The 26,680-nt window shown below is 43.5% G+C and overlaps 1 pseudogene; it reads left to right on the top strand.

The window, feature by feature from the left end:
- Positions 1–7,751: 7,751 nt before the first annotated feature.
- Positions 7,752–11,739, top strand: LOC147087600 (putative G protein-coupled receptor 139; annotated as a pseudogene).
- Positions 11,740–26,680: the final 14,941 nt, after the last annotated feature.

Here is a 26,680-nt window from a genome sequence, read left to right as displayed (position 1 = left end):
ATCCATTTGTGGCTGGATGATACGGGGCAGATGTGTAATGCCTTACCCATTCTTTTTCAAGAACCTCCAGAACTCTTCGGACACAAACTGTGGTCCATTGTCGGAGGAAATCTGTTCTGGCAAGCCATTCCTGGCAAAAATGGTCCGTAGGACTTCAATAGGTTTCTCCGTGGTGGTGGAGGACATTTTGATGACCTCAGGCCATTTCGAGTGCGCATCCACGGCTATTAAAAACATTGAGTCCATGAATGAACCAGCAAAATCAATATGCACCCGTTGCCATGGAAATGAGGGCCGCTCCCATGGGTGCACAGGGGCCTGTGGTGGTGCATTTTGGACTTTCAGGCATCCTGAGCAACTCTTGGTCAGGTCCGCCATTTGTTTATCGATTCCCGGCCACCACACATAAGCCCTGGCTAGGCTTTTCATTTTTACCCCTCCCAGATGACCCTCATGAAGCTCATTGAGCACTCTATCCCTTAACTTGGGTGGTATTACCACTCGGGATCCACTCATCAAGGTCCCCCGGCACACTGACAGCTCTTCTTTCTTTGTCGAGAATGCTGGCAACAGTGAGTCGCCATGTGCTGGCCATCCCTTCACCGTCAAATCATATACCCGAGACAGTGTCGTGTCATTTCGGGTTTCCTTTTCGATATAAGCGTTAGTTAACAGTAGGTATTCAACTATCGTAGAATTGAATATTTCGACAGGATCCACTGCTGGTGCTTTCTCCGCAGTAGGCAGTGGCAGGCTTGATAGCCCATCAGCATTTCCATGCTGTTTCGTGCCCTTATATCCAATCTCATAGTGGTGCGCCCCTAGAAAAAGTGAGCATCTTTGTAGTCATTGCGCAGTCATCACCGGAACGCCCTTCTTCGGATTAAAAATGGAGACAAGAGGCTGGTGATCCGTCAGAAAGGTGAATTTCTGCCCGTGCAGATAGTGATTGAACTTTTTCACTCCCCACACTAGCCTGAGGGCCTGCCTGTCAATCTGGGCGTAGTTACGCTCGGCTGAGGTTAGTGATCTTGACACAAAGGCTATTGGCCTCTCTCAGCCGTCCGAGAATTTGTGCTACAGCACCGCTCCAATGCCATAGGGTGACGCATCACATGCCAACCGAAATGGTAATGCTGGGTTGTAATGGGCCAATACCTCTTTCGATGTGATTATTGATTTGCTCTTCTGGAAAGCTCGTCTACATTCCTCACTCCACTTCCATGGCACCCTGTTTGCAGTAGGTTGTTCAGTGGGTGCAGTATTGTAGACAAATTTGGCAAGAACTTATGGTAGTAGTTTACCAGCCAGAGGAACGACCTCAGTTGTGACACATTTTCCGGTGCTGGAGCCTTGACTACTGCCTCAATCTTCTCTGGTGACTTATGTAACCCCTCTTTATCGATAACGTGGCCACAATACGAGATCTTTTTTCTAAAAAAGTCGCATTTGGGGCGGTTAGCTCGGAGCCCATATTCCTGCAATCCAGTGAACACCTGCTCCAGGTTGGCAAGGTGATCACTGTCATTTCCGCCCGTGACAAGGATTTCGTCCAAATAACACTGAGTCCCTGGGATCCCTTGCAGGAGTTGTTCCATTGCCCTCTGCCAAATAAGCGGAGCAGATGCTACCCCGAATACCAGCCAGTTGTATTGGTAGAGACCTTTATGGGTGTTGATTGTGAGGTATATTTTTGATGCTTCTTCTACCTCCATTTGCAGATACGCCTGGGCCAGATCAATCTTAGTGAAGCGTTTCCCTCCAGATAGCGAGGCAAAAATACCTTCAATCCACGGAAGTGGATATTGTACGGTGTGAAGGACCGGGTTCACTGTTAGCTTAAAGTCCCCACAGATGCGAACCTTCCTTGGTTCCCCAGGCGTGCTGCTCAACGACTTTTTCATCACAGGGACGATGGGTGTAGCCCACTCGCTGCAGTCTACCTCAGACAGTACACCTGAATGTTCCAGGCACTCCAGCTCTGCTTCGACGGCTGGGCGGATCGCATAAGTCTGGCCTTAAAAAATTTGGCCTTGCGTTTTCTTCAAATTTAATCGTCGCTGTCATGCCTTTTCGTGTTCCGACTCCTTGCTGGAACACTTCTTTCACGTCAGTTAGGATCTTTGACAGTCGCCCAGGTGTGACGTCGTCATCCTTTTTGTCAGCCACAGTCAGTGCCTGTATGGAATACCAATCCAGTTGTATTTTCCGGATCCATTCACGTCCCAGTGATGGTGGTCCTCCATCTTGTAATACATACAGGTCCAGTTTTGGTGCTTCCTTATCGTTATCTATAATGGTCACCCATATTTATCCTTTGGGGTAGACTTTTTGCCCCATGCACGTCTTCAAAATAATTTTTGTGTCTCTCAAGGCTGTGTGTGAGAATAACCGTTCGTAGTCCCGTCGGTTTTGGACTGTTAGGGCTGATCCTGTGTTCAATTCCATCTTTACCTGGACTCCTGCTATCTTGAGAGTGACCCAAATGTCTCGGTGATCCTCCATTGTGATCACATGATGTAGTTTCAGATAACTCAGTTCCCTGCTTTCGGAGTCGTTATCACTCTTTTGTTCCTCTGAACTATTCTCCGTCATCTTATGTACTTTCTTGTACTTTCCTTTGATAGGTTTCTTATTGCTGGTTTTCTTTCCCGACCTGCAGACTCGTGCTATGTGTCCTACTTTTCCACACTGTCTGCACACTTTGTCTTTGAACCAGCAATCATCCTGGTCATGTGTTGTTCTGCCGCAGCAATAGCACTTCTCTGTTCCATATGACATTTTGTTTGTGCCATATTCTTGCGGTCTCTGTTTTATCTCTGCAGCGCCCCATGCTGCTGCTTCATATGATACCACAATGCTGAAAGGCTTTTCCAGCATAAGGTCCTTTTCAGCTTAAAGCCGTTTCTGGGTTCCTTCACTTTGAAGCGCACACACAAACTTGTCCCTTAAGGTATCTGCCAGTCCCGCTCCAAACTGGCAGTGTTTCGATAGTTTGCGCATTTCTGATAAATAATCAGCATTGCATTCATCCTTATGCTGGTTCCGTTTGTGAAACTTGAATCTTTCTGCTTTCAGCAGCGGTGTGGGGTTTAAATGTTCCTTTAGTATCGTTACTATGTCTTCAAAACTCTTTTCCATTGGCTTCGTTGGGGTTACCAGATTTCGTAATAAACCATACGTCTTTGCACTCTTTAAATTTAACAATACCGACGCTTTCTTGTCATCTGACACCTCATTTGCCTTGCAGTACACCTCTATTCGTTCGACATATGTAGTCCAATCTTCGACTTCATTGTCAAATGCGGTGATACCGCCACTCGTCGGAATTTTGGGTGTGGTTTAAAATGGCATCTCCCAATGGCTTAAAATGGCGTCTCCCACTCCCGGCGGTTCTCGTGGCAATGGCGGTGCCCTGTAGTTTTCGTGCACTGACCCTGCGCTGCTGCCAACGCCACTCTCGGCGGTCCTCGTGGCAATGGCGGCACCTCGCGGGTTTCTGCGCATCTCTCTCTCCCTCTCTCTGATGCTGCTCGGCCCCTGAACACCGGCTGTGCCCTGTGCACTCTGCCCGCTCTCTCGCTCCCCCGTCGACGCTGCTCGGCCCTTTGCTGTGCCGCTCGGTCGGGCTCTAGCCCGCCGCTGTCCAGGAAGGGTCTGCGCACTACCTGTTGCCAGCCCGTTTTGCTGGACCACCTCGACTGGAAAGCCAAGCCTGGCTATCGACAGCCTCCCCCGCAATTCTCGAGTCTCTGCTGGATGACTGGGTGGTTGCCCGTGGATGATGCCCGAGTCTCTTGCCTTGACCATCAGTCCACTGATCTCCAGGAACGAATCCCCGGGAGGTGATGCAGAGTTGCAGGTAGGTTCGAACTTGCCTCATCGCCAATGTTGTGTCCATGTATAATAAGACACAGACTGCGGAGAACGGTACAACAGGTGTTTACTCAACGTGGCTCACAGTGGAACTGGTCTGTACAGATTAATACTCAGGGCTATATACAGATGTGGTCACTGCCGGTACTGCAGTATACGTGAGCTGTAAAAGATAGTTCCCCACTTAAAGGTATGTACATTACATTACCCACTCCAAGGTTTCATTGAAATTTGTCAAGCATGATCATTCCTTTTGAAATGTGTGCTGTTGTTCATAGAGCGGAAACTAATGGACAGAATGTCATGAATTTCAGCAATTACTTGCATTGACAGACCGCCTTTCATGTAATCATCATTCCTAAAGTGCTTCACAGTGGCGCGAGGAATGACTGACACAAAGGAAATCAGGAAACATTGGAAGGGAGCAGAAGTTTGGCAAAACATGAGGGTATTAAGGAAGGAGAGGTGGCTGGAGTGATGTAAGGATGGAGTGGGTTAAGGCATGAACATGAATGGTGGGATGGAAATAGTGGAGGATACCACAATAGCACAATAACCAATTGCATTTATGTAGCGCCTTTAACATAGAACAAAATATCCCATGTCATTTCACAGTATTATAATCAGAGGCAATTAGACTCCTAGCCAAAGAAGGAGATGTTAGGAGCTGTGGTACTATGCTCAGCTAAAATATGGATTTTGAACGGGTTCGATTGATCAGATTATTTTCTAAATGGCGAGAAGTTAGGAGCAGTGGATGAGCAAAGACATTTACATGTCCATGTATATAAATCAGTAAACTGTGGTGGACAGGTAAAAAATAATTCAGATGAAAAGCGGCCTTTATCTCAAGGGCTAGTATACAAAAGGTGCTGAAGTTATGTTACAGCTGTACAGAGCTCTGGTTAGACACCATCTGGTGAACTTCAATCAATTCCACGCACCGTACCTCAGAATGTGTATATAGGCCTTCGAGGGGATGTAGATTCGAGCCACCAGAATGATACCAGGACTAAAGATTTACTTTATGAGGACAGGTTGCATAGACTAGGCTTGCATTACCTTGAAAAATGGCTGATCTAACACAGGAGCTTAACATGCTTCAAATGTATGATAGGGTAGACAGAGGGAACCTACTTCCTCCGGCGGGACAGTCCAGAACAAACGGGCATAACCTGCAAATTAGAGCTGGACCGTTCAGGGGTGATGTCAGGAAACACATCCTCACACGACAGGTCGTGAAAATCTGGAAATTTCTGAACGAAAAAACTGTTGAGGCTGTGCGGCAATAATTTTTTCAACACTGAGATGGTTAGATTTTTGTTAGCAAGGGTATTGAAGTTTACAGAGCCAAGTCAGGTAGATTGAGTTAAGATACCGATCAGCCATGATCTTACTGAAAGCGCATCAGGCTAGAGGGGCGGAAAGGCCTTCAGCTTTTCCTATTTCGCTTTGTTCCTTCCTATGTTCCTCGATGGCTCAAAGCACGATGGTCAATTGTGGGCTGTAGGAGCGCAGATACACAGGCGGCCCAAGTAGAAGGAGCAGTTACTTCGGGGAAGGTTTGTATATCAAGAGGAGGACACAGGGACAGGATAGCTGAGCCTTTGAAGGATTGTAACACAAGGAATAAAAATAAACTGCAGGCCTTGGGGGACTTATATCCGATGTAGATCAGCAAGGAGAGCGGGATTTTTGAAAGGGACATAGCATGGGAGAGAATACTGGCAGCAGAGTTTTGGATCCACACGTGTATGGGCGGTGGAGGATAGTAGCTCCAGCAGGTGCCCATTGGTATTGTCGAGGCTGGACGAGACAATGGCATGGATAAGCTTATCAAAATCTGATCGGCTGTAGAAAAAGCGGAGGCGGCGATTCAACAAAGGTGGAAGGAGGTGATCTTCGTTATGGATTGAACGCATAAATTAGAGACAACTAGGGAGCTGAAGGCCATTCTGAGCTAACAGACATGCTGGGGATTGGTATTGGAGGCTAGGATACAATGTTTGTGGCTGGGTCTATAGATGGTTCCTTTAGCCTTGCCAATGTTTGTTTAGGGAAAATTGTTCCGCATACAAAATAAGACGTGGGGCAACTCATTTTAAAAACAGGGATGAGGTTCGAGTGAATGAATGGGGAGTTAAAACTGGTGTCGTCAATGTACTTGTGAAAGCTGATACCATATCTAAGGATGAAAGTTTCAATGGACAGTATTTAGATGAGGACGAAGAGGACAGCGAGGATAGATCCATGGGAGTCATAACAGGGAACGGTGCTGCAGGATGTGGGGGTTGGGGGTTGAGGTGGGGAGATAAGCCATTGCTGTAGATTCCCTGGCTCCAGTCAGAGAGGAAAACATGCAAACAAGCCAGGGAAGTTCCACCAAAAGAGAGGTCAATGACAGAAAAATGAAGAGGCGACGGACTGAAGGAGAGGACGGAAAGTCTGGAGCTCATAAGTGCATTATTGGGGGTTTCAGTGCCACATGACCAGAGGCAATGGCAGAGGCAGGAGATATTATGCAGCTGGAGTCAGTTGTCTCTAGTGATGGGAAGGATATGAGGTCGGAAGCTCAAATCAGGGACGAATGAGGATCAGAAGTTACAAAATGTCGTATTCAGCCTGAGATAACAGCCAAGGAGCGGGATGGAAACGGCGACATGCGTATGGAGTTTGTGGTGGGTCAAAAGATAATGGATTCGGTTTTTTTAATGTTAAAGTAGAGCAATTCGCAGCTCATGCAAAAATGCTGCAGCCTGATAACACAGTGGGAGTGGAGGGTGGAGAGAGATGTTGGAGAGCTGGAGCTGGCTGTTGTCAGCAGATATGGGGAAGTTAACCACATGTCTGTAGATGATGTCACAAAGGGAAGCATGTTGACAACGAAGAGGAGGGGCAGGGATGTAAAGTTCAGAGACTCGAGAGTTAACGGTGCTGGTGTGGGAAGAGAAACCATTTCTGGAGGTACTCTGGCAACAATCAGATCGGTAAGACTTGACCGAAGTGAGGACAGTCCCACCGAACGAGACCAGTGTCAGTGGAATGCAGAGATAACGGGTGGGTTTGCTGTAGCTTTGGAGGGGAGGCTGAGGCCTTGGATACAATTAAACCCAAGGAAAAACATTTAGAATTAAATCATTTGGCAGATTGAGAGACACTGAGGCTTAGTGAGGGCGAGAGTGAAGGGCGAGTGAGACTTGGGAGGGCTGCCCTTGTACAGCAGAATTTGGCATCGGTTGACATTTATGGAATGTGGTGGTTGCGTATCCAGCTAGGAGTGACCTGGAGCAATGGTGTCAGGAGATGGCACTGATCTAATTGTATTGCAGTCGCTAACCGTTGTAGAATAAACAGGAAAACACCTGCACTAAAATAGCAGAGAGCAATGTCAATGTGGCACGTTCAGTGTCCGCACCCTAATGGCACCCACAGTAATTTCTAGGCTGCAATCCTGAACATGGACTGTAACTGTTCTTGTGCCAGAGACTCCAAGTTCATGTTTTAACTGGGAAGCAGCAGCTACAGGGAGAAACGGGTCTGCCTGTGTCCCTGGATTCAGTGTACAATGCAGCGAATTCGGTTAACATTTATAAATGATTTGGCAGGAGTGAATATTGTCAAAACCAATACATAAAAATTGTAAATGAAGCGGCTCATTATTGTTGGATCTGACCTGTATGAGCCAAGCTTCCAGCCTTATTCCCCCGAGAGTTTCGATTAAGAAAATGTCCTGGACTTTGAGATGTTTGTGTTTCATCCAGCACGTTATTAACATCGGAGTCGAAGGTCATGATGTAATGTGTTTGTTCAAGTGACTGTAACTAATAGCAATGATCAGGGGTATAACCGTATCAGTGGAGACTTATAAATCAGGGCCCATTGGAATGGATCAGCTCAGAGTGCCTGCCGGAGCTGTGGGTTCCACTCCACCACAGCTGTGCTTCTCACAGAAATGGGATATCCAGTAATCTATCAGATAGAGGACATTTACTATCCTGTTCTTGCGGCCGTTGGAGTTCCTGGTAGGCCTTTATCCTAGCTGTCAATGATGTAAATCGGTGTTAATTCTGCTGCTGGACTTGGTAATGCTTTACACGCTGCCACTTGATCTGTCCAATCAGTGGAATGATGGAATGCTCTTTTGGTGTTGCAGCCGCTGCTTTAAACCTGTGATCACCTTTGTTCATCGAACCTTGGCATTGTTACTGGCTTATTCTCTGTACTGAATATATTGAAATCAGGTGTCTGTGCAAAGAGCCGGATTCAGATCATCGGGAGCAGTTAATATTGTCATGTTGTGGAACTAACATGCTCTGGAATATTTTATCTTGTATGTGCTTTCAGTGACTGAATATGAGACAGCTCACGGTCTGTGTTACAAGGAGGCTGCAAAATGTCCCCCCTCCCCGGTAACATGGTTCACTTTAACTGGGATTTCAATGTGTTTATTGGTTATCACTTTTGTGAAACATAATTTCACTGTGTGTGTATCTGACGCCGCTTCAGTGGCCTGGCGACTGAACTGATTTTGCTGCTGACACTGTCACATCACCTTCTCTGCTTCAGTGTGGAAGGATTCAATGACTGTCACTGGACCTCATTGTAAAATTGAATGTTTTGTGGTTATGTAGTATCAGTTTGCATTGTATCAGTTGGAATCAGGAGCCCTTCTATTGACCTGGAGATTATAAGGAGCAGCGGTGATTTTGGAGTTTTGTTAATTGAACAATCGCGCCATCTAATGCTGTACTTTATAATTACAGAGAAGGAACTTCAATTATTGTGAGGTCTAACTGGAAGAGATATTCGACTCTGTTTATTGCATCCATTGTAGACGAAATGAACAGTGCAGGGAACAGTTGGCGACTTGGGTGATCTGTAGAAACATTAAACTATTCACAGAGGCTTCACCATGGAACATATTGGGGCAATAATTCCTCCCCAAACGCGTGACTACGGAATGGGTACTCACGCGTCTGGCCGGAGGAAATGCCGGTTTTCAGCATGCACAGCGCATGCGCTGAAAACCGGCATTTCCTCTCCTCTAACCCAAGAGGTGAAGAGGCTAGTGCGTGCACTGTAGGGGGCAGCGCGTGCGTCATGGATTTCCTATGTTTTGGGGGATTTGCGCATGTCTAAAGGCCTCCAGTCTTTACGCTTGTAAAAAGCACACGTAAGTATTTTTTTTAAAGGTAAGTGGTGTTTTAGTGTAATTTAGAATTTTTTTCCCACAGTTTTATTATTTTAAAGAATCTACAATTAGGTAGGTTAAGTTTTAGAAGCTTTTTATTAAAAATTTATTTTTTTCAAAAAAAAAAATTATTGTTTAAATTATTTTTTTTAACTTATTTATACTTAATTTAATGATTGGGATGTTTTTTAAATTTTTATTTAAAGTTTAAATAGTGTTTTGGGCCCCCGTAGTTTTCATAAGTTTGACAGTTCTTACTCTCAAACTCATGAATAAACCTTCCCCTCCCCTGATTGGTTGTACAGTGCTCACCTGATCCCAGCCGGCACATCGCACTAACTACGCCGCTGGATCAGGTAAGCACTGCGCGCTGACATCTGAACCGGGCCTGTCACAGGAAATGCAAGCAGGCCCGGGCTTCAGATGTCAGCGCACAGGGTGAGTGCAGATCGGGGGCTTGCACGTGCGGCAAGCCCCCGACACCAAGTTCTGGGCCATTGACTCTGAGAATAGGATCGTAGATCTCGGTGATGGTGAACAGCATGCAGGTGGAGGATGTTACGATTGAATCCGATGTGAAAATGATCTTTGGCAAAGAGAGAACAGAGTATGCGGAAGGGAGAAGGCAAGAGAGAAGCAAATGTTAGAGCGAAAGTGAGAGAGTTAGAGCTGTTGAAACTTCGAGTACAATTAACAGTAAATGTGACTTCAGGGTTTTATTAAGGTATTGCCAGATTGGGTGAGATTTTATTGTTAGACTGGCTTCGCTGTGTTTATCCTCAGGTCCTCAGCCTGTTTTGGTGAATGTTCTTTTTCTTTACCTTATGCCTTAATAAACAATCTTAATTCAATTGATTTCAAGAATAGGATCCATGATTTATTGATCATAAAGAATTATTGAAACAGTTTAATTTAAACGCTCTGCATCAGTTTTATTCAATAAAAATGAGTTTGAATTAAATTGAATATGATGTAATTGAATCTGCTGAGTAAATTTATTGACAACATTTTATACCCAACGAGCTGTTCCTTGACATCAGTAACCACAGATATTACTGGTTGAATGCATTAGTTGAGTTGTTACTGGAATCTATGAAATAGATTTCCTTTAACACTCTGCTGCAGTCTCTCCCTGTCAATCCCAGCCTCTCCTCCCACTGCATTGATTCCTCTGTTTCCTCATCTGTTGCTTCAGTTTGTCCGTTGTCCCAAACCCTATGCTTCTGACTCCCATCCGAATCCCACATGACATTTCAATGTCTCCCTCCCAAGCTCACTCACTGGCACGGTCTCCAGCCGTCTCTTCCTACCCGATCCGAAGCCTCAAACTCACCACCGTGTCTCTCGGTCTTTCCCGTTAAGTGTCAGAACCGGTCGGCTCATTTAACCCGGAGCAACAAACCAGCGTCACCTCCCTCTGTCCCCAAACCTTCCTGGCCTTCAGTCTGGAGTCAAATCCGGATTTAACCAGTTAGATTCCGGCTCCCCAAAACCCCTTCTCCCTTCCCCACAAGCACTGCGACGTGATTCGGCCCTTCCCGTTGATCCGGAGCTCAATTTATTCACTTCCTGTATCGATTTCCGAATTCAGAATCGAAAACTTTGTTCCAAACATTTCTCTGCCCAGAAGCGCTGCCCAGGTCATCGAATCCGTTTCAACCCTTGGATGAAAAAGTAAAGCTGGAAATTTCAGCCAAGATCCTGTCAAACTGCTGCTTTGGCTCCAGGTCTGATCAGCAATTTATCTGCTTCCCTTTCTCTCTCTTACAGTTAACTTGGTGGCGATTGTAATCCTGTGCCGAGGAAAGTGCGGTCTCTCCAAATGTATCACTCGCTACCTGGTGGGAATGGCAGCGTCCGAACTCCTGGTCGTCATCGCTGATCCCATCTTGACCTGGATTGGTCAGATATATTTCCCGTATTCATTCCTGAAAATTACTCCCGTGTGTAGTTTTATTGCCGTCTTGAGTTTTGCAGCCACAAATGCGTCTGTGTGGCTCACAGTCGCGTTCACCTTTGTTTGATTTGTGGCCATTTGTTGTGAGAAGCTGAAATCAAAATATTGCACTGAGAAAACGGCGGCTGTGGTTATCGGAACAGTGAGTGTGCTGGGCTGTTTAGAATCTGTCCCCTGGTACTTTACAACTGAACGTGATTTTATAATTGACAATGTTCCCTGGGGTTGTATCTATAAACAGAGCTTCTTTACTTCCCCCGCATTGGCCGCATTTGAGTTGTTTCACCGCATTTTAGCACCTTGTGCCCCGTTCTTTCTGATTTTGCAGCTCAATGCTCTGACCGTCAGACGTATTTTAGCTGCCAGTAGAGTCCGCAGGGGACTGCGGGGCCGCAGCAATGGAGAGAATCACAAAGACCCAGAGATGGAGAACCGAAGGAAATCCATCGTTTTACTCTTCAGTATATCAGGCAGTTTTATAGTTCTTTGGATGACACAGGTTTTGTATAATATTTACAGACGAATTGCAGGTATTCGCTATTATTACTTCGCCTCCGACCCTCTATTTATCACAGAATCTACAGCAACAATGCTACAGCTTCTCAGTTCCTGCACCAACACTTGTATTTACGCTGTGACCCAGAAAAAATTCAGAAAGGAGCTGAAGAACGCGGTGAAATATCCAATCAAATATATTGTTAAATTAATTAAATGATAGAAAGAGCTGAAGGATTTCAAGCACGATAACTGAATTCCATTCCATAGTCCATTCCTTACACTCCCCACTGGGTGCAAAGTACATTTTATGTTAGCAGCACAGAGCCCTGAAATGACCTTAAATCTGATTCTGGTATTTTATTTTATTGATGATCTGACCTTTTGAGGCGGGACTCGCTCTGCTAACGACGCATGAATTGTTTCTCGAAATGGCAGCACAGAATATCTCAGCTGGACTTCCAGTTAATGGCCGCCCTGCAGCGACCACAAAATGGGCAAATCCACCAATCACAGTCGCTGCTGTGGGCCTGATCAGAGCTCTGTATTGCACGTAACTGGAGAGACAGAAGGACATAGATACCTACATAGATACACCGATAGATAAATATATAGATAGATAGATAGATAGATAGATAGAGATATAATTTATAAAAATGTATATTTCATGTTTAACTGTGTTTTTTAAGTGATCCCCATTCATACTTTTGAGAGATCCGTGCGTAGATTCCTGACAAAAGTGTGAAAGGGATTCCCTTCTTTGATTGGTTCCCCATGTTACACATGATCCCAGGGGCGCTAGAGAATCGCACAAGCCCCTGTGTTACCATGGGTATCTGCACTTTCGTCCAGCAGAGGCCCAGGATCAGAAGTCTCGGGACCTATAGAAGCAGCAGGTAAGTGCATAGATTTTTCTGATTGCAGGCATCCGAATGCAGGAATACTCCGATCGGATATTCAAGGTGATAATGAGGTAAAAATACAGGGAGGGAAGCCATAAACAGAAAAGGCTCATCTATATACATAAAGAAAAAAACAGAAAATATATAACACACATTGAGAGAAAGAGATGGAGTTTGTGAGCAAGAGGAAGTTGGGATAATGTTTTAGACAAATGGAGAAAGAAATTGGGCGAGACAGAGAGAAAGTTAAACAGGAATAATACAGGCACACAGGGGAGGTTACAAAGAGAGATACGTTAAACATATACACTGTTTCTGCCTTCACAGTAAAGGAGAAAAAGAACATAAATAACATTGTGGGAAATCAAGGGTCTAACGACTGTAAGTAGCTTAAAGTGATTAATATTATTAAAGAAAAAGTACTAGAGAAATTAATGGCACTAAAGTAGGACAAATGGCCACGACCTGATGGCCTACGCCATGGCGTTTAAAAAGAGCTGGCTGCAGAGATAGTGGATGCATTGGTTTTGATCCTCCAGAAATCCATAGATTCTAGAAAGGTCCCCGTGGATCGGCAGGTAGCAAATGTAACCACACTGTAAGGAAAGTAGGGTGAGAGCAAACAGGGCACTATAGGCTAGTTAGCCTGACATCAGTAGTGGAGAAAGTGCTAGAATTTATTATTAAGGACGTGGTAACAGCGCACATGGAAAATTAAATTGTGATAAGTCTGAGACAACACGATTTAATGAAAGGGAAATCGTGCTTGACAAACCTATTAGAATATTTTCAGTGTATAACTAGCAAGATAGATGAGTGGGTACCAGTGGTTGTAGTATGTTAGACTTTCTTGCAAGGGTCTTGCAGTATACGAGTAAGGAAGTGTTGCTGCAATTATATTTGGTTTGGATGAGACTACACCTGGAGTATTGTGTACAGTTTCAGTCTCCTTAACTAAGGAAGGAGATACATGCCTTAGAGGGGGTGCAACTAAGGTCCACTACATTAATTCCTGGATGAATGGGCTGTCCTATGATATTCAAGGCTCAGATCGGTAATTTTTTGGATATTAATGGAATCGACGGATATATCAACGGGAAAGAGAAGTTGATGCAGAAGTCCAGCGATGATCTTTGGAATAGTGGGGCAGGTTCAAGTGGGCCGCACGGCCTACTCCTGCTCCTAGTTCCTATGTTCTTATGTTATTATAGACAAAAGAAGGCAATTGAAGAAAGCAAAAGGTTCAGAAAGATACAGCGCAGGAGGGGGATAGACACCAAACGAGACAAATTGTGACAAAAAAGAAAGAGGCGCCTATTTCCAGTCTACAAATGTTCAATGTAATTAAGGAAAAAACTATTTGTAACTGGCCTTTTATATTAATATATCTCGAAAAACTTTACACGACGAATTGCTTCTGAGCTGAAGGTAATGTAGGCAAATGTTTTAATGAATATAGCTAGTTGATATGTGTCTCAACAGATGCAAACACTTTATTGGCCCATCCTGCTTCACCTTTCTTCATAAAGTCAACCTCCTATTCTCAGGATTCAACCTAGTGAGCCTTCTCTGAACTATCATCAATGCAAGTACATCCATCTTTACATAAGGAGACCAAAACTGCCGGCAGTCCTCTGGAAGTGCTCTCACCAGCACCCTGTATATTTGTAGCAAGGCAACCCTACTTTCATTTACCATCCACCTTGCAATAAGGGCCAACATTCCATTTCCCTTCCTAATTAATGCTGTATCTGCATGCTAATTTTCTGTGCTTCACGTACGAGGATCGCTCTGTACAGCCGCACTTTATAGCCTTTCTTGATTTAAATAATGTTTTGCTTTTTATTCATCCTACCAAAGTGGATAACCTAACATTTTCCCACATTATACTCCATCTGCCAAACGTTTGCCGACTAACGTGACCTATCTATATCCCTTTGCAGACTCCTTGTGTCCGTCTCACCTGCTGTCCCACCTATCTTTGTATCATTCGCAAATTTGGCTACAGTACACTCGGTCCCTTCATCCAAATCATTAATATAGATTGTAAATAGTTCGGGCCCCAGCACTGATCCCTACGGTACCACACTAGTTACAATTTGCCGAACTGAAAATTAACCTTTTATCCCGACCATCTGTTTTCTGTGAGTTAGCCAATCCTCTATCCATTACCTCCAATCCCGTGATCTCTTTTCGTGTGCAGTAACCTTTCATGAGGCACCTTATCGAATGCCTTCTGGAAATCGAAGTACACTGCATCTACTGGTTCCCCATTATCCACCCTGCTCGCTATATCCCCATAGAAATCTAGTAAATTGCTCAAACAGAATTCCTTTGATAAAAACATGTCTAATGAGCTTGATTGCATTAAGATTTTCTAAATGTCCTATAATAATAATGGATTCCAGCATTTTCCCAAGGACAGATGTTAGGCTAACTTGTCCATAGTTTCCAGCCTTGTGTCTTCCTTCTTTCTCGAATAGTGGCCTTACATTGGCGGATTTCCAATCCGCTTGGACCTCTCCAGAATCCAGGGAATTTTGGTAGATTACAACCAAAAATTTACTATCTCTGCAGCCACTTCTTTTAAGACCCTAGAATGCAGGCCATCAGGTTCAGGGCCCTTAGCCACCTTTACTCCCGTTAGTTTGCCAATACTTTTTCTCTCGTGATATGATTGTTTTAAGTTTTTCTCCTTCCCTTTAGCCCCTGGATTATCAATTATTTTGGGATGCTTTAGTGTCTTCTACCGTGAAGACCGATATGAAATGTTAGTTCCATTTCTCTGCCACTTCCTCATTTCCCATTATTAATTCCCCAGTCTCATCATTTACGGAACAGCCGTTTGCTTTAGCTATTCTCTTCCTTTCTGATAATTTACATCCTAGGGTACTTAAGTAAGTGCCACTATAAATAGTAGATGCATTGCTGATCAACTTCCAGCATTCGATGGAATCTGGAACAGTGCCCATGGATTGGAGGGTGGCTAATGTTACCCCACTATTCAAAAAAGGTGGTAGAGAGAAAACGGGGAATTACAGACTGGTCAGCCTGACATCGGTAGTGGGGAAAATGCTAGTGTCCATTATAAAAGATGTAATAGCAGAGCACTTGCAAAACAGTGAAAGGATCGGACAAAGTCAATACGGATATACAAAAGTTAAATCTGCTTGACTAATCTATGGAATTTTTTGAGGATGTAACTGGTAAAATAGATAAGGGAGAACCAGTGGATGTGATGTACTTGGACTCGCAAAAGGCTTTTGATAATGTCCTGCATAAGAGATTAGCGTGCAAATTTATGGCACATGGGATTGAGTCAAGGTATTGATTTGGATAGAGAACTGGTTGGCAGACAGAAAGCAAAGAGTTGGAATAAACGGGTCTTATTCCGAGTGGCAGGCAGTGACGAGTGGGGTGGTGCAGGGATCGGTCCTTGGACCCCAGCTATTCACAATATATATTAATGATCTAGAAGAGGGAACTAGATGTAATATCTCCAAGTTTGCAGTCAGCAAAAAGCTGGGTGGGCGTCTGTGCTGTGAGGAGGATGCCGATAAACTCCAGTATGATTTGGACAGGTGGCTGATTGGGCAGAAGCATGGCAGATGCAATATAATGTGGATAGATGCGAGCTTATCGACTTTGGTGTCAAAAATAGGAAGGCAGATTATTATCTAAATGGCGATAGATTGGGAGAAGGGGAAGTGCAACAAGACCTGGGTGTCCTTGTGCACCAGTCGCTGAAGGTAAGCATGCAGGTGCACCAGGCATTTAAGAAGGCAAATGATATGTTCGCCTTCGTAGCGCGAGGGTTTGAGTACAGGAACAAGGATGTCTTGCTACAGCTTTACAGAGCCTTGGTGAGACCACATCTTGAGTATTGTGTGCAGTTTTGGTCGCCTTATCTGAGGAGGTATGCTCTTGCCATGGAGGGAGTGCAGCGAAGATTCACCAGGCTGAAAGCTGGGATGGAAGCAATGACGTATGAGAAGAGATTGGGTCGAATGGGCTTATACTCGCTGGAGTTTAGAAGAATGAGAGGGGATCTCATTGAAACTTATAAAATTCTGACAGGAGTGGACAGACTAGATGCAGGAAGGGTGTTCCTGATGTTCGGGGTGTCCAGAACCAGGGGTCATAATCTAAGGATAAGGGGTAAGCCACTTAGGACAGAAATGAGTAGGGATTTCTTCACCCAGAGTGTGGTGAACCTGTGGAATTCTCTACCTCAGAAGGCAGTAGAGGCTAATTCATTAAATACATTCAAGAAGGAGTTGGATACATTTCTTAAGGCTAAAGGGATCAAGGAAATGGGGTTAAAGCAGGGACAGGGTAGTGAGTTTAGATGATCAGCCATGACCTCATTGAATGGCGGAGCAGGCTCGACAGACCGAATGGTCTACTCCTGCTCCTATCTTCCATGTTTCTATGATTCTATATACCTATAAAAGCTCTTACTGTCTGTTTTTATACGTTTTTCTATTTTAACCTCATAATATATATTCTCCCTCTTTATTCTGTTTTAGTCGTCGTTTGCAGGTTTCTAAATATTTCCCAATCTCTGGACTACCACTAATCTTTGCAACATTGTATGCCTTTTTGTTTCAATTTGATACCGTCCTTAATTTCTTAGTGTGCCACGGATTATTCATCCTTGTCGTAGAGTCTTTCTTTCTCACTGGAATAAACCGTTGCCAGAGAGTTATGAAATATCTCCTTAAATGTCTGCCACTGCTTAAGTACTGTCTTAACATTTAAGCTATTTTCCTAGTCCAGTAAATCCAACTCTGTCTTCATACCTTTGTAATTGCCTCTTCAGTTGATTTGGACACTAGTTTCAGACAGATGTCCCTCAATCTGTGATCACTCTTCAATAGAGGATTCTTTGCAATGTCTTACCCTTTAATCTATTTTCCCAGTCCAGTTTAGCCAACTCTGTCTTCATACCTTTGTAATTGCCTTTATATAAATTTAGGACACTAGATTCAGACACAAGTTCCTCAATCTCAAATTGAATTTGAATTTCTATCATGCTGTGATCACTTTTCAATAGTCCTGCATAGGAGACTGGTCAGGAAGGTAAGTGCCCATGGGATCCAGGGTGCCTTGGCACATTGGATCCAAAACTGGCTTAGTGGCAGAAGGCAGAGGGTGATGTTGGAAGGTTGTTTTTGTGACTGGAAGCCTGTGCCCAGTGGGGTACCACAGGGATCAGTGCTGGGTCCCTTGCTGTTTGTGGTCAACATTAATGATTTGGATGTGAATGTAAAAGGCATGATCAGTAAGTTCGCAGATGACACGAAAATTGGTGGGGTGGTAAATAGCGAGGCGGGAAGCCTCAGGCTACAGGAGGATATAGATGGGTTGGTAAGATGGGCGGAACAGTGGCAAATCGATTTGAATCCTGAAAAGTGTGAGGTGATGCATTTTGGACTTTCTACCAAGGCAAGGGAATACACAATGAATGGTAAGTCCCTAGGAAAGACAGATGATCATAGGGAACTTGGTGTGCATGTACATAGATCACTGAAGGCAGCAGTACAGGTGGATAAGGTGGTTAAAAAGGCATATGGGATACTTGCCTTCATCAGCCGAGGCATAGATTATAAGAGCAGGGAGGTTATGTTGGAGCTGTACAAAACGCTGGTAAGGCCATAGCTGGAGTACTGTGTGCAGTTCTGTTCGCCACACTATAGGAAGGATGTGATTGCTTTGGAGAGGGTGCAGAGGAGATTTACCAGGATGTTATCTGGGCTGGAGCGCTTCAGCTATGAAGAAAGACTGGGGTTGTTTTCCTTGAAGCAGAGAAGGCTGAGGGGGGGACCTGATTGAGGTATACAAAATTATGAGGGGCATGGATAGGGTGGATAGAAAGCAACTTTTCCCTCAAGTAGAGGGGTCAATAACAAGGGGTCATAAATTCAAAGTAAGGGGCAGGCGGTTTAGAGTTGATTTGAGGAAAAACTTTTTCACCCAGAGGGTGGTTGGAATCTGGAACTCACTGCCTGAAAGGGTGGTAGAGGCAGGAACCCTCACAACATTCAAGAAGCATTTGGATGAGCGCTTGAAATGCCATAGCATACAAGGCTACGGACCAAATGCTGGAAAATGGGATTAGATTAGATAGGGCTTGATGGCCGGTGCGGACGTGATGGGCCGAAGGGCCTCTTTCTGTGCTGTATAACTCTATGACTCTATGACTCTTCCCTAGAGGATCCTTTAAAATGCGATCATTAATCAATCCTGTCTCTTTGCACATTACCAAATCTAAAATAGCCTGCTCCCTGCTTGGTTCTACAATGTATTGTTGTAAGAAACCATCCCGAAAAGACACTATCAACTCGTCCTCAAGGCTACCTTTGCCAGTTTGATTGTTCTGATCGATATGAAGTACAGAGTCGCCCATGAGTATTGCAGAAACTTTCTTACAGTCCTCAAATTTCTTGACTTACACTCTGTCCTACACTGCTTTTTGACTACTCCCACCAGTGACTTGTATTACATAATATTTCTTATCTCCACCCAAACTGTTTCTACAGCTTGATCTTCTGAGCCAATATTAATTCTGACCACAGCAATGATCTCATCCTTGATTAACAGAGCTACCCCTCCTCATTTTCATTTCTGCCTATCCTTGCGAAATGTCAAATATCCCTGAATGTTCAGTTCCCAGACTTGGTCACATTGCAACCACGCCTCTGTAATGGTTATCTGATCATACCCAGGTATTGCGATCTGTGCCATTAAATCATCTGTCTAGTTTCGAAAGCTGCGTGCATTCAGAGAAAGAGCCGTTAATTAGGAAGGACAGGCGAAAAGGAAAAGGAGGTGGGGTGGCGTTGTTCGTAATGCATAAAACAATTGTAATAGTCAGAAAGGATAATGGTTCAGAAAATCAAGATTTCGAATCCTTCTGGGTGGAGCTAAGATGAACAAAGTGGCAGAAAACATTGGTGAGAATTTTCTATAGGCCTCCAAAAGGCGGTGGTAATGTATGGGATGGCAATAAACAGGAAATTAGAGATGCATGCAACAAGGGTACAACAGTAATCATGGGTGACTTTAATCTACATAGAGACTGGCCAAACCAAATTAGCAATAATACTGTGGAAGATTAATTCCATTAGTGTGTACGAGATGGTTCTATAGAGCAGTACATTGAGGAGCAAAATAGGGAACAGGCTATCCTGGACTGTGTATTGTGGAATGAAAAGGGGTTAAATAATTCAAAAAGAAAATACCGCAGATGCTGGAAACCTGAAATAAAAACTGAAAATGCTGGAGATATTCAGCAGGTCAGGCAGCATCTGTGAAGAGACAAACACAGTTAACGTTTCAGGTCGATGATCAATCGTTGGAACTGCGTTTAATTAATCATCTTGTTGTGCGGGGTCCTTTACATAGAAACATAGAAACATAGAAGGTAGGAGCAGGAGTAGAGCATTCGGCCCCTCGAGCCTGCTCCGCCATTTAATGAGATCATGGCTGATCATCAAAATTCAGTACCCTGTCCCGGCTTTCTCCCCATATCCCTTAATCCCTTTAGCTTTAAGAAATATATCTAACTCCTTCATGAATATATTTAATGAATTGGCCTCCACTGCCTTCTGTGGTAGAGAAAATTCCACAGTTTCCCCACTGTCTGGGTGAAGAAATTCCTCCTCATCTCAGTGCTAAATGTCTTACTCCTTATCCTTAAACTGTGACCCCTGGTTCTGAACTCTCCCGGCATCGGGAACATCCTTCTAGCCTGTTTAGTCCTGATGGAATTTTATAAGTTTCAATGAGATCCCCTCTCATTTATCTAAACTCCAGCGAGTATAACCCCGAACGACCCAATCTCTCCTCATACGTCATTCCTGCCATCCCAGGTGAAATTTCGCTGCACTCACTCCATAGCAAGAACATCCTTCCTCAGATAAGACGAACAAACTGCAAACAAAACTCAAGGTGCGCTCTCACCAAAGCCCTGTACAACTGCAGCAAGACATCCTTGCTCCTGTACTCGAATCATCTCGCTATGAAGGCCAACTTACCATTTGCCTTCTTAAACGCCTGCTGCATCTGCATGCTTACCTTCAGCGATTGGTGCACAAGGACATCGAGGTCTCGTTGAACTTCCCCTTCTCCCAATCTATTGCCATTCATATAATAATCTGCCTTCCTGTATTTGCCAGAAAAATGGATAACTTCGCATTTATCCACACTATACAGCATCTGCCATGCATCTGCCCAATCACCCAACCTGTCCAAATCATACCGGAGTATCTCTGCAACCTCCCCACAGCACATACGCTCACACAGCTTTGTTTCGTCTGCAACCTTGGAGAGATTGCATTTAGTTCCCTCGTCTAGATCAATAATATACATTGTGAATATCTGGGGTCCTAGCACCGATCCCTCTGGTACCCGACTAGTCACTGCCAGCCACTCGGAAAAAAACCCATTTATTCAAACACTTTGCTTCCTGTCTGCCAACCAGTTCTCTATCCAAGTCAGTACCTTACCCCCAACCCCATGTGCTTTATGTAAGGGTTTTCCAAGTGCTCTGCTGTTTCATCTGTTATAATAGACTCTAGCATTTTCGCCACCACTGATGTCAGACTTATCGGTCTATAATTCCCCGTTTTCTCCCTACCACCATTTTTAATATTGGGGTTACATTAGCTACCCTCCAATCCATAGGAAATGTGCCCGAGTCAATAGAATTTTGGATGATGACCAGCAATGCATCTACTATTTCTAGGTCCACTAGTTTAAGTGCCCTAGGATGTAGGTTCTCAGGCCATGAGGATTTATCAGCCTTCAATCCCCTCAATTTCCCTAACATCATTTCCCTACAAACACTGATTTCATTCAGTTCCTCCCTCTCATTAGACCCTATGTTCCCCAACATCTCCGGGAGGTTATTTGTTTCCTCCTTTGTGAAGACAGAACCGAAGTATGTATTTAATTGTTCAGCCATTTCTTTGTTCCCCATTATAAATTCCCCTGATTCTGACTGCAAGGGACCTACGCTTGACTTCACCAATCTTTTTCTCTTCACGTACCTATAGAAGCTTTTACAGTCGGTTTTTATTTTCGCTGAAAGCTTACTCTCAAATTCTACTTTCCCCTCTTAATTGATCCCCTTTTTCCTCCTTTGCTGAATCGAAAGCTGCTCCCAATCCTCTCCTTGGATCTTATGCTTTCCTTAATTTCCATTGTTACCCACGGTTGAGTAACCTTTATGTTTTATTTTTATACCAAACAAGGATGAACTAATTCTGTAGCTCATACATGCGATCTTTAAATATGTCCAATTGCCTCTCCACCGGCAACCATTTAAGTAACGTTCCCCAATCCATCCTAGCCAAATTGCGCCTCATACCATCATAGTTTCCTTTATTTAAATTCAGGGCACTAGTCTCTGAGTCAACTACTTCACTCTCCAACTTAATGAAGAATTCTACCATATTATGATCGCTCCTCCTCAAGGGGCCTCGCACAACAAGATTGCTAATTAATCCTTTCTCATTAGATAATACCCAGTCTAAGATGGCCTGATTTCTAGTTGGTTCCTCGACATATTGGTCCAGGAAACCATCCCGTATAAATTCTAAGAATTCCTCCTCCACATTATCGTTACTAATTTGGTTAGCCGAATCTCTATGTAGATTAAAGTCACCCATGATAACTGCTGTGCCCTTATTGCACGCATCTCTAATTTCCCGTTAAATGCCATCCGCAACCTCAGCATTACTGATTGGGGGAAGAGTGACCATAACATGCTAGATTTCTTCATTTAGATGGAAAGTGAAGACGTCCAATCCGCAACTATGGTCCTAAATCAAAACAAAGAAAACTATGAAGGTATGAGGAGGGAGTTGGCTATGATGGATTGGAGAGCTGCATTAAAAGGCATGGTGGTGGCGAAGGAATGGCTCACATTTAAGGAAGGAGTGCATGAATTGCAAGAGTTATACATTCCTTTCTGGTGCAAAAACAGAAATGGAGAAGCGGCCCAGCCACGGCTGAAAAAATAAATTAAGAATAGTATAAAATTGAAAATGTGTCAAATAAAGTAGCCAGAAAAAGAATCAAGCCTGAGGATTGGGAACAGTTTAGAGTTCAGCAAAAAAGGACCAAGAGATTCATTAAGAGGGGAAAAACAGAGAATGAGAGTAATCTTGCAAGGAACACAAAAGCGGACTGTAAAAGCTTCTACAAGCATGTAAAAAGACAAAGATTAGTGAAGATAAATGTAGGTCCCTTACAGTCAGAAACGGGAAAATTTAGAAAATTGGGAAGAAGGAATTTGCAGAGCAATTAAATAAATACCTTGGTTCTGTCTTCATGGAAGAGGACACAAATAACTTCGCAGAAATACTAGGGCAACAAGGTTCTGGTGAAAAGGAGAAATTAAAGGAACTTAGTATCAGTAAAAAAATATTGCTGGAGAATTTAATGGCACAGGAAGCAGATAAATCCCCGGGCTTCTGATAATCTGCATCCCAGAGTATTAAAAGAGGTAGCCATGGAAATAGTGCATGCATTGGTTGTCATCTTCCTTAATTCTATAGATTATGGAACAGTTCCTGCATATTGGTGGGTGGCAAACGTAACGCAGTATATAAAAAAAGGAGGTGGAAAAATAATGGCGAACTTCTGACCGGTTAGCCTAACATCAGTAGTTATGTAAATGTTGGAGTCTATTAAAAAGAATGAGTTAACAGGACACTTAGAAAATATCAACGGTATTAGGCAAACTCAACATGGATTTAAAAAAAGAAAAAACGTGTTTGACAAATCTACATAAGATTATTGATGATGTAACTTGTAGAATACATAAGGGGGAACCAGTGGATGTGGTGTTTTGGATATTCAGAAGGCCTTTGATAAAGTCCCTATAAAGAGCTTCGTGTGCAAAATAAATGCACCTGGGATTGCGGGTAATATGCTGACATGAATTGAAAATTGTTTAAGAGACAGGAAACAGAAAATATGAAAAAATGTCTCTTTATCTGTGTGGCAGGCGGTGACTAGTGGGGTACCGTTGGGGTCAATGCTTTGGCCCCCAACTATTCACAATATATATCAATGATTTGGATGGGGGAACTAAATGTAATATTTCCAAGTTTGTTGATGACTCGAAACTAGGTTGGATTTTGAGTTGTGAGGAAGATGTAAAGAGGCTTCAAGGCGATATAGACAAGTTGAGTGAGAGGGCAAATATATGGCAGATGAAGTATCTCGTGGATGAATGTGAAATTAAATGCTGATATATTGGGAAATGCTGATGTACAAAGTGACCTGGGTGTCCTTGTGCACCAGTCACTGAAAGCAAACATGCAGATGCAGCATGAAATTAGGAAGACAAATGGTGTGTTGGCCTTCATTACAAGAGGATTTGAGTACAGGAGCAAGTATGTCTTACTACAGTTATACACGGGCTTGTTGAGACCACACCTGGAGTACAGTGTGCAGTTTTGGTCTCCTTACCTAATAAAATATATACTTGCCATAGAGGGAGTGCGGCGAAGGTTCCCCAGACTGATTCTTGGAATGGCAGGACTGTCATATGGAGAGAGTTTGGGTCGACTAGGGCTGTATTCACGAGAGTTTAGAAGAATGAGAAGGGCTATCATTGAAATTTTTAAATTTCTGACAAGGTTAGACAGACTGGATGCAGGGAGGTTATTTCCCGTGATTCTGGGTAAAGGCTAGGGCATTTTGGACTGCGTTTTGGAGAAATTCTTCACTCAGTGGTGAACCTGAGGAATTCTCTACCACAGAAGCCTGTGGAGGCCGATCATGGAATATATTTAAGAAAGAGATGGATAGATTTCTCGATACAAAAGGCATCAAAGAGCATGGGGGGAGCGGGTATATGTTATTGTGATAGCCATAATCATATTGAATGGCGGAGCAGCCTCGAACGGCCGAATGACCTACCCTTGCTCCTACTTTTGTATGTTTCTATATTTTTAGCCGTACCGCTATCCTGCCCTATTGCCTCCTCCTTTCTGCCTGACTTTCGAAATTGCTCATCAGCTGAACTGTTCGCCCTCTATTTAGTTTAAAGCTCTAGTGTTAAGTTTTTTTATTGCTTTAAAAGATAATTTTGCATAATGTGCAATATAGTGTAAGGCAGTTATGTTCTCTGTGAACTCATAATTAAAGGTCATTGTAAATCCACATAAAGAAAAGCTGAAGGAGGAGGGAGAAATGGGGCCATTCAGATAGAACAGAGAGAGAGAGAGTGAACGAGAGAAAAGGAGAGATCGAACAGAAAAAGGAAGGCACAGACAGTAAATGAAGAAACAGGACAGAGCGAGAGTAAGGCACAGATAGATGATAAAAAGTGGTTACACATGAGAGAGAAAAGTGCACAAATGGGGAAATGGAAAGTCCGACCAATTAAATAGTAATTCACAGTGAGATGGAGAAATGTAGTTGCTGAAGAGAGAGAGAAAGAAAGGCTGAAAGGGAGAGACAGAGCTGAGAGAGAGATTAAGGCACAGAGAAATGGAGAAAATACTTGTAGAAGAGACAGAGAAAGGCACAAAGGGAGAAATGGAGAGACAGAACACACAAAGGCACACAAAAAGAGAGATCAAATGAGCAAAAAAGACAAAAGAGAGAGAAAGATAAAGATGCTAATTGGAGAGATGGAACACAGACAGAAAAACACGCAAGAGAGGGAGATAAAGACATAGAAAAGAGAGAAAGAGAAATATAATGGCCCATAATTTCTTTTTGGAGGCTGACCGATTGCGGATGCATCCTATCGGGAAAAAATGTACGCCCTTTCCCGAGGGCTCCCGAGGTCCGGCCTTTTGTGAGCCTGAGCCACTCCACGACGAAATGCACAGGGCCCATGTGTCATAAATCGCAACTTCTACAGGAAGTGACTCAGAAAGAACTACTGAACGGCCAGCTGAGGGCGCCGTCCAAGGAGTATAAATGCTCGGGCGTGGGCCCAACTTGGCCAGAGACAGTCTGGAAACAGGAAGCTAGTGACTACTAACTAGAACTCCATGTTTTGTTACAAGTCGATTAAAGCCTTGCTATATGTACAACCAAGTGCGTAGTGAGTCTTTATTATGTCACCATGTATTCCAGGGGCGCATGTGCATCGAAAACGTCTCTGGGATCATATGGGCCAGGTGAGCCAATGGGAGAAGGGAATCTCCCTTTATGCTTTTCAGAGATATATGAATGTGATTCAATGAAAAAAGACACCAAAACATTAAATAAATTTAAAAAACCATCACGTTTTTAAAATGAGTTAAAATTATATTAAATTAAATATTTTGAATAAAAGTTGAATTTATTGAAAAAAATAATTACAGTTTTTTACGGGGTTAAAGATTACCTTACCATTTTTCAAAGTATTTTAAAATTGTAAATGACAGAAAAACATTTCACTTACTTTTTTAAACTTTTATGCTGGTACATGCAGGACTTGTGCCTGCTTTTAGCAGGCCTAAGATATTTAAAGATTTCAGCGGGTGGAGGTTCTGCAGGAAGTGGAACTCTCCACCCGCAGAAACCCTTCTCCAGAGCAGGCCTCCGATCTGTCAAGAGGACTCTTGGCGGTATTCAGCGCATGCGCTTCACGTGACTTAAATCAGCATTCCGACGTCCCTGGGGGTGTGTAGAAAGCTTCTACAAACCCGTAGGATTCGGAAAATACGGGCCATTAATATAAGTCGGAGAGAGATGAAAAGAAGATGAGACATAGAAAGAGAGACACAACTATTAGTAGAGAGAAAGATATAGACAAAACTGAAAAAAAGGAATGAGAGACAAAGGGGATGTTACAGAAAGGCTGAGATAAAAAGGCAAATGGAAAGAAGGGGTAAGGAGGAAGAGTTGCACACAGAGACTCGGAGATAATCAGAGCCAGACAGAAAGAGTTAGAAGGAATTGTAGGCGGGTATAAAGGTGAAAAAACAGAGACAGACAGAGGGAAGAGAACGAGCCAGATTGAGAGTGAGAGAAATGGAGAGAGAAGACAAAGAAGGCAGAGACAGAGAGGAGACCATTAAAATAATTGGCAAAAGAACCAGAGTTGGGATGAGCAGAGTTATTTTATGCAGCGAGGTGTGGGGAAGATGATATGTTCTGGAATCTTGAAAGGATGGTGGAAACAGATGCAATAGTAACATTCAAAAGTGAATTGAATACATATTCTAAGGAGAGAACATTGCAGGGCTATGGGGAAAGAGCAGAGGACATACAGAATTGGAGAGCTCTTTCAAAAATTCCATC

The sequence above is a fragment of the Somniosus microcephalus genome, unplaced genomic scaffold, assembly GCF_052327205.1.
Source record: "Somniosus microcephalus isolate GS21.2 unplaced genomic scaffold, FLI_Smic_1.0 unresolved_chr5, whole genome shotgun sequence".
Lineage (NCBI taxonomy): Eukaryota > Metazoa > Chordata > Chondrichthyes > Squaliformes > Somniosidae > Somniosus > Somniosus microcephalus.
The sequence above is the reverse complement of the archived record's forward strand: the minus strand, read 5'-3'. Positions and strand labels throughout refer to the sequence as shown.